Genomic DNA, 12,929 nt, shown 5'->3' with positions numbered 1-12,929 from the left:
CATAGACCGTAAAAGTCATGTTACTTTATGCTCCTGTACCTGTGTTGCAAACACGTGGCCCGTAATTTGATAAGTTTCTTTCTTTCCAGTGGATCAGGTCGAATGCCTTGGCAGTATATTGAGATGCATCTATGGTTCGTGCCGATCGACCCTCTGTAGTGTACACACTATTTTGGATCGTGCCGTATGACCTCAACATAATATGTGCGTAATACCGCTAGGAGTCTGAATATTCATGAGATTCCTCTTCGATTGGGATCTGGCAGTTACTTGAGATACCTTTCTTTGTGAGATAGCGCTTGTTATCCCTTACCCGTTTGAGGTAGCCTTTGATTCTTCTATCTATTGAGATAGTACATGGGATTTGAGAAATTTATGCTATCATCAGGTTGGAGGATTATGTTAGCTACAGTACTTACCTCATTATTGTTGTTGCGTTTCATATTTGTTTGTAAGTTATTATATTGATTTATTGGACCTCTAGTAAGTGTCGATATCGACCCCTCGTCACTACTTCTCCAGGGTTAAGCTATATACTTACTAGGTACGTGTTGATGTACGTACTCATGCTACACTTTTGCACTTATTGTGCAGGTATATCTCTGATGGTCATTTGGGTGCAAGGGCGCAACTATTGAGGGGACTTTAAGCTGAGCTACATTTCATGATACGATCCGCAGCGCAAGGAGTCTCCATCATGTTAATTTATGTTATCCTGTCTATTTTATATTCTAGATAGATGTTGTATTACTATTATGGTACTTCCTATTAGATGCCCATGCACTTGTGACACCAGGTTTTGGGATATATTTTAGTACATGTTAATGGTTTTGCCCTAATATCGACACCTTTTTATTTTACATCTTACTAATATTGTATGTATCCATGATTTTAAATGCATTAAATTCTTTATTTAATAAAACTTATGATTTCAATAGTAATAAAATGAACAATTATTGGGATGGTTCACAGTTGGCTTGCCTAGCGGGGACGTTGGGCGCCATCACGACCTATAGTGGGTTTTGGGTCATGACAACTTAGGATTAGAGCTAGGTTCACTTAGGTCTCATGAGTCATAACTCATAAGCAAGTCTACTAGAGTCTTGCTGATCGATATGGATACGTCTGTACTTATCTTTGAGAGGCTATAGGACCGTTAGGAGAACTTCCCTTCTTCATTCGTCGTCGTGCGATTTGATTCCATTAAAGCTTATGTCTTCATTTCCTCCTTACTCATTCTTATACGATATTGATTGCTTGTTATCAATTGGGCATCGATGAGTTGTAGTGGTGCTGCAGATGTGGTACAAGAGATTTTTCCCTGTGTATTTGGGCAGACTATTATTGTCGCCTTGTGGAAGGATGTTCTGTCGTTTCAGCTTAGTGTTAGTGTTGTCTACGGTCTTGAGGCTATGCACAGTGTATTGTGATGATCATGCGTTGTTATCACATAATGTTGGTGAAAGTGGTAGGGTTCTTATATATGTGTCTAGGTAGTGAATGACTCGAAAGGAGGATTAGTCGATTCATGGTTTAGAGATTCAGCATTTATTCACAGCGAAGGAGGGGCAACTCGGACTACGAATTTTCAGGCGTTAGTTGACGGAGTTGTGAGAATGGGTGTTTTCGAACATGGTGAAATTCTCATTTGTGATGTGGTATCGTTATCCTTGTTTGAATGCATTAAGGCTCATCGGTGTTATGGTCTTCTTTGATTTGCCTTCGGGGCAGGGCGTTGTGAAATAGTTCCTAAGAAGCGGTTATCAGAGATGGCGGTGTATGGCAGCTTCAGAGTCCAATCGGTGTTTCTATTGTTGATCGCTCGAGAAAGAAGATCTTTATGGAGGCTTAGAGTTTGTGGCAATTTATCAGTTCGGGTGCAACAGAGATGGATTATGATTTGAGGCTGTATTTTGGCAGTGGAGTAGGAGGAAGGACATCGTGGGAGGTGTCTCGCGGTTGTTGAATTGCTAGCAGATCGAGTATGAGCAGTAGAGGTTGAGTAGTTCGCTTTCGAAGATGGTTAACTGATCACGCCCAACTGTCGTCCTAAAAAGGATAAGCGGTCGCTGCAAATATAATTCGGTTTAAGAGTCCGGAGTCGAATCCTACTGAGAACTAAGGCTTAGCTACAAGTGTTTACTATCACTAAGAAGACAAACTCGAACAGTTCCTAAGTTATAAAGAATGTGATTTTTTATTCAACCTAATTAACTAACAAATCTTAAAAGCATTAAAAATATCAATTAACAAGGATACAGGTTGGAGACAAGATTAAGGAGGTCTAGAGTTATGATTTCCCCAATTATCGGAATCCTTCTCGCTATGTCTTCTATAATTTTGCCTAATTATTCTCTACCGATTGTGTATACTTTGGTTGCCATAATTCTTTCTCGAGCAACTACCATAACTTACTAGATGTATTCTCTCGAACTACACTAGCTGGCACTAATTCACCGCTCACGATGATCGCACCAATGTTTCGTTATCTCTAATCCCGCCTTTAAACCCTCACCATCACTCTTGCCTCCCAGTCACTCAGCACTCGGCACTCGCACTCAGTAGGTACCTGCGCTCACTGGGGGTGTGCAGACTCCGGAGTGGCTCCTTCAGCCCAAGCGCTATAACAAGCCAATCATGGCATAAATCAATTAGGCCCTCGGCCTCACTTAGTTATGAATCAGTAAAACATGTTGCAGCGTGCAACCCGATCCCATATATATATCCTCACAAATCAGGCCCTCGGTCTCACTCAATCATAAATCAGTAAAACATGCTGCGGTGTGCAACCCGAGCCCATAAATATCCTCACAAATCAGGCCCTCGGCCTCACTCAGTCATAAATGAGTAAAACAAGGCATTCAGCCGAAACAACATTTATATGATGCATCAAAATGGAGTAATAGACACTGAATATTGCAGTAAATAAGTATAAGCATGACTGAGTATATATTTCCAACCGAAAACAATGAGAGGATAGCAATAAAAGACCTCTAAGGGTCCAAAAAATACTGGGATAAGGCCTAAACATGGCATCCCGCCTGATTTACATAAATTCTTTCTAAAACACGTAAGAAGCATGTAGTTTCAACAAAATATTCAACTTTACAGTTAATACGGGACGGACCAAGTCACAATCCCCAATGATGCACGCCCACACGCCCGTCACCTAGCATGTGCGCCACCTCAAAATAGTCACCTGACACAAACTCTGGGGTTTTATACCCTCAGGACTAGATTTACAAACGTTACTTACCTCAAGCCGATCAAATCTCTACTCCGCAATGCTCTTGACCCTCTACTCGGCCTCCAACTGCTCCGAATCTATTCACAACCAGTACAATACCATCAAATGTGCTAATGGAATGAATTCCACAAGAAAAACTATCAAATTAGACCAAGAACTCGAAATTGGTTCAAACCCGGCCCCGTGCCCACATCTCGGAATCCGACAAAATTTACAAAACTTGAAAGTCCATTCACTCACGAGTCCATACATATGAAATTTATCAAAATCCGACTCCATTTGGTCCCTCAAATCCTCAAATCAAACTCTCCAAAATCCCAAGGCCTAAACCCTCATTTTCACCCCTAATCTTCACTAATTACATGATTAAACAACGGGAAATCACCACATATTCGAGTATTAGGGCTCGAGCAACTTACCTTTTTGTTAATCCCTTGAATCCCTCATCAAAATCACTCCCAAAAGCTTTAAAACCGACTGAAAATGGTGAAGAATAGACCAAAATTCGCGAAGGGTTCAATTATACTTTCTGCCCAGGCTTTTCGCACCTGCGGCCGAAATTGCGCACCTGCGGTGCTGCTTCTGCGCCAAAACGTCCGCATCTGCGGAAGGCACTTAAGTCCTCAAAGCCGCACCTGCGCCCCAGGTCTCGCACCTGCAGACCCGTAGATGCGACAAATCCTCCGCATCTGCGACTCCAGTCCTGGCCTTCCATTTTCGCATCTGCGGCTACACAACCGCACCTGCGACCTCGCACCTGAGGCTCCCCATCTGCAGGCGCGGAAACACCAGCAAACTTCAGAAATCAGCTGCAACAGCTATCTCCCAACACCAAAAATGAATCCATTAACCACCCGAAACACACCCGAGGCCCTTGGGATCTCAACCAAGCATACCAACAAGTCATATATCAACATACGAACTTAGTCGAACCTTTGGAACACTCAAAACAACATCGAAACACCAAAGTAACCTCAGATTCAAGCCTAAGAACTTCTAAACTTCCGAATTCTGCAACCGACGCCTAAAACTTTCAAATCACCTCCGAATGACCCGAAATTTTGCATACATGTCACAAATGACACTATGAACCTACTCCAACTTTCAGAATTCCATTCTGACCCTGATATCAAATTTTTCACTGCCGACCAAAAGTGCCAAATTTCCAACTTTTGCCAATTAATGCCTAATTCTACCACAGACCTCCAAATCACATTCCGGATGCGCTCCAAGTCCAAAATCACCTAATGGAGATAACAGAACCATAAAAATTCGAATCCGAGGTCGAATACTAAAAAGTCAAAACTTGGTCAAACCTTTCAAATTTAAAGCTTCTGGCTGAGACCGTTCTCCCAAATCAATTCCGGATAACCTGAAAACCAAAACCGACGATTCACATAAGTCATAATACATCATGCAGAGCTACTCATGCCCTCAAACAACCGAGCGAAGTGCAAATGTGCAAAATGACCAGTCAGGTCATTACATCCTCCCCCACTTAAACATACGGTCGTCCTCGAACGTGCCCAGAGTTGTCCCAAAAGCCATCAAATCATTGTATAATCTCACTATGCACATACCCAGGGGTGATCCCACATCACCCTATCCCATACAGGTCTGATGACACAATATGACTGAAATTTCTTAATCCAACCTAGCCCATAAGCCTTAGAATCCAATTTCCACATCCAAAATTTTTCTATAAGATCGGAATCTCGCATCCACACATTGTATAAGTCGTAACAAGCTGTATCCAGTCATAGCCATAACCCAAGATGAAATCACATGATATACCATATAACTCAAACACTCACAGTGATGATTTCCAATCACAACAGCTGCCCAACACAACCAAACACTGGTAATAACCTCTTATCAAACAGAGCCTCGTTCTAACACCTTCATATACTGCCAACGATGAAAGAAATACGCAACAACTCATAACCATTCATCAGATCAACCGGTTGTGGAACTCCCACTCCCACTACAGTTCACTTTTAAGCACCTTCTTGTCATGAACAATTTGATATCTTTCCATGAAACCATATACATTTAGGCCATTCTTCGTTACGCACATCAACATATAGATCCTCACTAGCCCAAACAAAAATATGAGAGGTGGTATTTTTTTTTTCGCTCTCCTTAATTTGGTATTTCTGCTAGTACTTTTTTGTTTGTTTATACATAAGGGCACCTTGTCGGCCTCTCTATGGTTCCACTCAAAAGCTACCCAATCTCTTTCTTTACTCTTCTAGCTAATTAAGTGCTTTCGGAAGTAAAGGTTCAACAAGATTTGATTAAGAACACATGGGATTCAGCTTGTAATGTGGTTGCCAAAGAAAAGGTATACATGCTCAAAAGGGTTAACTATGGATAATATTAGCACTGGTAGGTAAATAGGCTAAATGGTCAATCAAAGAAGTCCTATTTCACTTCCCAAACTTACAAGACTTAATCATTTCGCTTAGACTCACATACGGGGCAAGTTCTAGACTAGCACGGATGGCATAGAGTACACCAAAATCTCACCTCACACAATACACATGACTCACTCATGACGGCTCGAACTCGACTCTTAAGTTAAAGCAACTAGCACAGTCATCATAAAATTTAATCATAGGGGAATTAATCGCAAGAGTCAAAGATGAGCCTCGGTGTCAAAAAAACCACAAATATTTTCAAAGGCACGTAAATACAAAGATCATGAAGAAAGTACTTAGTTCAAATGCTCCAGACCTAAGCCTCGATATAAAACATGTCAAAAAGCATAAATACTCAAGTTCTTCCCATTCCATTATCAATTCAAAAAGAAATAACGAAAATCTTTTTCTGTTTTTCTTTGGACTTTAAACCCTCAAGAAAACTGTCTAGGACGTCCATCGTCGGGAAAGTCCAAAACATTATGAAAATTCAACCTACAAAAACAACTACTGCCCGGTTCAAAGAGTCATCCCTTAGAAAAGAACCGTGGCCATAAGAAACATCAAAAGGGATTATTTCTACCTAATTTTTTTTCAACATATTCAAAATAACACACCTAAAATAGCATAGAAAATCACCCAAATAGTCTCTTCACCCCACACTTAAAATTCTGCAATGCCTCCAATGCACACCCATAAATACAAAGGGTAAAACAAACTCCATGCTAGGCCAAAGACCGAAGCATTAGCAACTCATGGGGTACTCAGACTCCTCCCATACTTGGTTCTTTGTGCGGGCACCCCACACTTAGTTCTACAAAATATTACAATAATAAAAAAATAAAAAATAAAAATAAAAGAAAGCAGTAAAACTAGGTTGCCTCCCAACAAACGCTTGATTTATCGTCGCGGTATGATGTGAAACACTTTCTGCCTCCACTTAGAACTTATGAATTGGACCCAAGTTTTGATTCTACTCTATGATCATGCTCTTGGGGCGATACAAATTGTTGTGAGCCAAAAATTAAATGATTCTTTATTCACTTTTTGGCTTTCAACTGAGGAGCGTCACTTTGCCTAGACAACCTTGAAAATTTCAGAATATAAGGCTCATCTACCTCTTCCTTTGACTCTTGCATTGGCTCATACAGATCAATTTCTATATCTCCTTCCGAACACAATGTCGAAAAATGCTTGGAGTGAGGACCAATGCGCTCAAACTGAAAACTCAACTTGTTATAGACCTCCTCTTCTTGCCACAAACTAGAATCAATAAAAATTGTATCTGTAAGGTCCTCAGTTGACTCCAGTACCACTTCTTCAACATTGACATCATCGAATTTTAGTTGGTTGGGTTGGCGTATTCTACTTTCAACTCCTCCATTATAATGGCTATTTCTGCCACTAATTCATCCTCTTCTTGGCTACTATCCACAATGTCAGCTTGTTGTGCTTTACAAGGTTCAACTAGTTGACTCACTTGAGCCTCTAAATTTCGAATAGTTGCCTCTTGCCTTTGTATCTGTAGTGATTTCTCATCATATTGTTCCACAAGGCACTTAAACATATCCATGATCTCCTTTAGGTCAGCATTCCTAGGTTAGTTGTTCCTATTAACTTCACAAGAAAAACTAGAACCATCCTTATAAGGAGTTGGGGGAGGATAAGAAAGAACAAAAGTAGAGTTACCAACACTGAAACTTCCATAATTCCAAGATGTCATGTTTCTCTAATCAATAAGTAAAATTAAAAAAAAGAAACAAGAAAAAAAATAAAATAAAAACTCAAAATTGAAACCAAGTAATATGTATAGCTATAGCTACACCATTAATTCCCCGGCAACGGTGCCAAAAGTTGATCACGCCCAATTCTAATCCTAAAAAGGATAAGCGGTCACTGAAAATATAGTCCGGAGTCGCATCACACATATAACTATGGTTAAGTACTACTATTTACTATCACTAAGAAGACAAGCTCGAATAGTTCCTAAGTTATAAAGAATTTGATTTTTATTCTAAACTAATTAACTAACAAATCTAAAAAGCAGTAAAACTATCAATTAACAAGGGTAAGGGTTGGAGACAAGATTAATGAGGTCTAGAGTTATGATTCCCCAATTGTCGGAATCCTTCCTGCTATGTCTTCTATAATTTCACGTAATTATTCTCTACCGATCGTGAGTACTTTGGTTGTCGTAATTCTCTCTCGAGCAACTACCACAATTTACTAGATGTATTCTCTCGAACTACACTGGCTCGCACTAATTCATTGCTTACTACAATCGCACCAAGGTTTCGTTATCTCTAATCTCGCCTTTAAACCCTCCGTATTGATCTCTCATATCGTTAGGAGTGATGTTGTTCAACAACTACCTAAATGCATATCCTCTCTCGAGCAGTATACACTAAATAGGCACAGTCAAGTGACGATCATTTAATCAACAACAACAAACATGTAGTTGAACAAGTAGAGAAATATATCCAACGACTTAATTACAGAAAAACATAACAAGAATTCATCCTCCAAAAGGTTCCATCACAGACCTAGATAACAAATTAGCTAATCATAATAGTATGCAAAACTACAATACTAGAATTCATAACCAATAATAGAAACAGAGGAAGAAAGAGGAAAAAATGTGAAGTTGAATCCTTCTCCTTTTTGCTCCTAGCGTGTTCTTGCCTCCCTAAGGTCTTCTATCCTTCCAAAGTAGTTTCTCTCCCTTAAAAGCATGTTTTAGGATGTATTTATAGCGACTAGGGTTTGTATGGGTCAAAATTTTCTTCTTCTATTTCGGATTGGAGAAGCAGGTTTCTTCTGCTCCGGTCCCGATCTGGCAATGTGAACCTCGCTTCGCTGTCCGGGACTTTTCTCTTCAACTCTTTTTTTCACCAATTTTTCTCATATTTGATCCTTTTTTGCATAAGTTCGTTCCTACACATAAGAAACACGTAATAAGCATAATTTCACATTAGAAAGGGTGTGAACTCCCGCAACTCACACAAGAAATAGCACACAAACACACTTAAAACATGCACTTTTCATCCATTATCATTAAATCGGAGTGAGAATATTAGCATATTATATGGATTTTGTGGTGGGATAGCCACATGCTTTTTTGAGAAAGCTTGGCACGATTATGGTCATGGTGAACAAGGACTAAGTCTGTGTATTTTGTTTGAGATGATAGCTTCTGTGCTTTGGAAGTTTGGATATGATGGATAGAGTTTTCTTGGGATGTAGCATGACTTCGAGTTTTGAATGCATCACTGGACCTACATTTGATATTAATTGAAACGAACAGATGCTTTCGACTGGTGGGCGAATGTGGGCTCAGGAGGATTAATTAATTTTGTGGTGGCTCTAATCAGGGCAATGTCGTCGAAATATATCGACATGGGGTTACACAGATGGGCTATCTCCAGTGAAGTAATAGGGGTTGCGTGATTTCTGATGAAGGTCCTATAAAGAATTCTATTTTTTATCCAACATAATGTATGTGCTACGATGTGAGCTTGGATCGCTTGAAGAAGATGGTGTAGCGTCCAGGAGGTCAAGTGTGCATTTGGGACGATATTCGAGTTATTTTATGAAAAGTTTAGCAAGAGATTACAAGGAATTTGGCGGAGTGACGGTGCGAAATCATGGTAACCTTGAAGGAGGAGTCATTGTGATTTATGGATTTATGTGATTATGGCTTAAAGTTATGTGCGAGAGCCTAGGAGCCTACCGTCTACGATTGGGTCGCGTGGTTATGTGCCTTGGCAGTACCGGTTTATCGGTACATAGGTGGATTAGTTATGACTAAGGGAAGAAAATAGCAGGGGTAAGTCGAGCAAGGAATTTGATGGTTGTGTGCTACAATTTCACCTTATTGATGTGGGAAGTTTGTGAAATGACCCAGATTTTATACCTCTTCATGAAGATAATGTGCAAGGAAAGGGAATCATTCGATTCTTTCTCCTGGGATATTCGTGGGCTTACAGAGCATTAGTGTTTGGTTATATACTCGTGACCAGGTCAAAGTAGGTGACTCTCAACAATGGTTCTGCTGGGTTTAACAATTAAGTGCGGTGCCTAAGGATTTTGGGTTCATTATGTGGTTAAGGATTGAGTTTTGCAGCGGATTATGAAAGGGACTTAGAGTGTTTCTATGTTAGCATCGGGTTCTGCAGTGCGGTGTTAGAAGATGGGAGAAACATCTTTGAATTCGCAGAAGATCTTTCAAAACGGGTGTATCAGTTGGAGATACTATCAGTACATGAGGAGGGTATAAAATGGCTTATGGGCATTGAGATGATGTGGTCTCGTTATTTGGGTCACTAAGAATGAGTGTTGTTTGAGGTCTGTTGTATGTTTGCATAGAGCTATTATTTTGAAGGCAAGTCAAGAGTAAAGCAGATGAAGTTGAGTCAATTAATAGTGGTTTGAATCAGCATGGTTGTGGAAATGATCGGTTCCTTCGGTGTGGTAAGGTGTTGGCCCAAGTAAAGGTTAGTTTTGAAGACTGACAAAGGAACTCAGACATTAACCAGGTCCATCCAGTGGTCCATCCCTCGGGTGCACAAAAACGGGCAGATTCAAGCATGTGGGTTGCACGTGAAGGAGATAAGCTTAACTTGGTGTATTTAATATCTCCTGATCGAAAAGGTTGCATAATTGCTAAGGAGAAGGATTCCTTAATCAAAGAGAACACAATTCAAGATAGGGAAGGAGTTAGAAGTTGAAATCAACTAGAACTCTTCCACCAAGGAAGAGTTGCATCAGAACTCTAGTTATTTCTTCATCTACTAACTCTATAAATTGCAGGATGTTTTCACATTAAAGTGTTGCACAAAAACACAGAAGTTAAACGTGAATTGGGAGCAAAATAGCATGGCTTTTTGCAAGCAGTTCGTGTGTGATTCAAGTGTGCAAAGCTGAAGCTACATGAACCAGATTGAAGAACCAGCTCCATAAAGAGTTTTATGTGTCTTTCTTTATTTCTAGTTCAATTGTAGTAGGCGTTTTTATATTGTACCTTTCAGCTTTATCTAGAAGCAATTGTAATAGGTATATTGAGTATTCAAGTTAGAGTTAACTTAAAAGTGTCGCAGCAGTTGAGGCTGTGTGCCACACTGGATTAGAGTTAATCCTTAGGTTTACAAAGAGTTTTGTAAATGCAGTTTTGGCTCAGTGATTTTAGTGGAAGTTTGGGAAAATCCTACTGAGTAGTAGGTCGTGGTTTTTTCACCTTTTGAGCCAGGTGTTTTCCACGTAAAATCTCTGTGTTCTTTATTTTATGTACTTTTAATTCCGCAAACAGTAGTAATAAGTACACCTAGAAGAACCAGGTCCTTCCAGAAGCAGTTTAAGCGAAAAATTGAGTACCACACAAATCATCCCCCCTCTTGTGTGGTATTGACGTTTAGAACATCAATTGGTATCAGAGCCAGGTTATCCTTGAAGAGGCTAACACCTTAGGAAAAGATCAACATGAGTGCACCACCTGGGAACTGGGAAGGGCAATCCACTGTTAGGCCTCGACTCTTTAATTGCCAGTACTACTCTTGGTGGAAAAACAGGATGAGAGACCACATCATAGGAGAAGACTATGAACTCTGGGACATAGTCACTGATGGTCCCTTGGCTACTACAAAGAAAAATGCTGAAGGAATGGATGTGCCAAAAACAAGAGCTGACTGGAATGCTGAGGACTTGAGGAAGTGGGAAAAGAATGCAAAGGCCAAGAAATGGCTTGTGTGTGGACTTGGTCCAGACGAGTACAGTAGAATTCAAAGCTGTACCACTGCTAAGGAGATATGGGACACTCTACAAGTGTCTCATGAAGGAACTCCTCAAGTAAAGAGATCAAGAGGAACACTACTATATTCTCAATATGAGAATTTCACCATGATGGAAGGAGAAACCATCCAGGAGATGTACACAAGGTTTACAACACTAACAAATGAACTTAAATCTCTTGGAAGGGTTATTCTTGAAGAAGACAAAGTTGAGAAGATTTTGACAAGGGTACTGCCAATCTCTTGGGAAAGCAAAATCAGAGCTATTCAGGAATCAAAGAACATTGCCACTCTCAAGTTGGATGAGCTAATTGGAAATCTCACTGCCTATGAACTTAGAAGGCAAACCATGAAGATGGATGCACCTAAGAAGGAAAGGAGCCTGGCATTCAGAATCACTGAAGGTACTGATCTAGATGAGGATGAAATGACGATGATCACAAAGGATTTTAAGAAGTACCTAGTAAGAGAAAATGGTCCTTCAAGAAATGGAAGCTACAACAAACCAAGGGTTCCTTAAAAACAAACCAATGAGGGGTGCTACAAGTGTGGGAAGACTGATTACCACATCAAAAATTGCCCTCAATGGGAAATTGAATGGAAGAAGGAAAGAGCTGAACGAAGGAACAGGAAGAAGGAACAGGTTCATCCCAAGAAGAACAAAGGATCAACAAAGGCTATGGTTGCTGCTTGGGGTGAAAGCTCAGATGATGACTCAGAAGACGAAGATGGAGATGAACAAGCACTTATGGCAATTAGGAAATCTGATGAGGAATCTGAGGTAAGTATAATTCATCTCAAAGACAAGATTAAGTTTTTGTCTAAAGAAAGTCTATCTGAATTACTTCTAGATTTCATTGATGAATTTGAAGTTATAAACAATGAAAAGGAACAGCTGTCTAAGGAGTGTGTGATTCTGAAAGCTAAGTGCAAAAACCTGGAACTTAGCGCTAATGAGAGTGATAGTAAAAATGCTGAGTTGAAGAACCATGTTCATGAACTTGACACCACAGTCCTTGAGCTTAAATCTGAAAATCTAAAATTGAAATTAGGAACTGGTAAAAAGAAATCTGATCACACACAACTCACTTTAGAAGAAAATTTAGGAAAAATGAAAGATGAGCTGTACAAAAGAGATGAGCAGATAAGAGTCCTTAAGGAGGATCTAAACAAGGTCAAGCACGAGCTAGATAGAACCTGTAAATGGAATAGGTCCTCCGATGCACTTTCATGGCTACATGAACACCATAGTAGCACTAAGAGAGGACTTGGCTACGGGACCCCTGCACCTAAGTGGGATCCCAAAATCAAGTACCTCACACTTTCTGAGAACAAAATTTGCACATATTGTGGTAAAACTGGTCACTATAAAAGTGAACGTATTGCAAAAGAAAAGGCTATCAAAAGAATAAAGAATTTGTTCAACGGAAAAATAGGCTGCCAGGTTGGGCTAAAAAGAATTTGATTCACCCTTTTGCC

Source organism: Nicotiana attenuata, chromosome 11 (assembly GCF_001879085.1).
Source record: "Nicotiana attenuata strain UT chromosome 11, NIATTr2, whole genome shotgun sequence".
NCBI lineage: Eukaryota > Viridiplantae > Streptophyta > Magnoliopsida > Solanales > Solanaceae > Nicotiana > Nicotiana attenuata.
Note: the sequence above shows the minus strand (reverse complement) of the source record.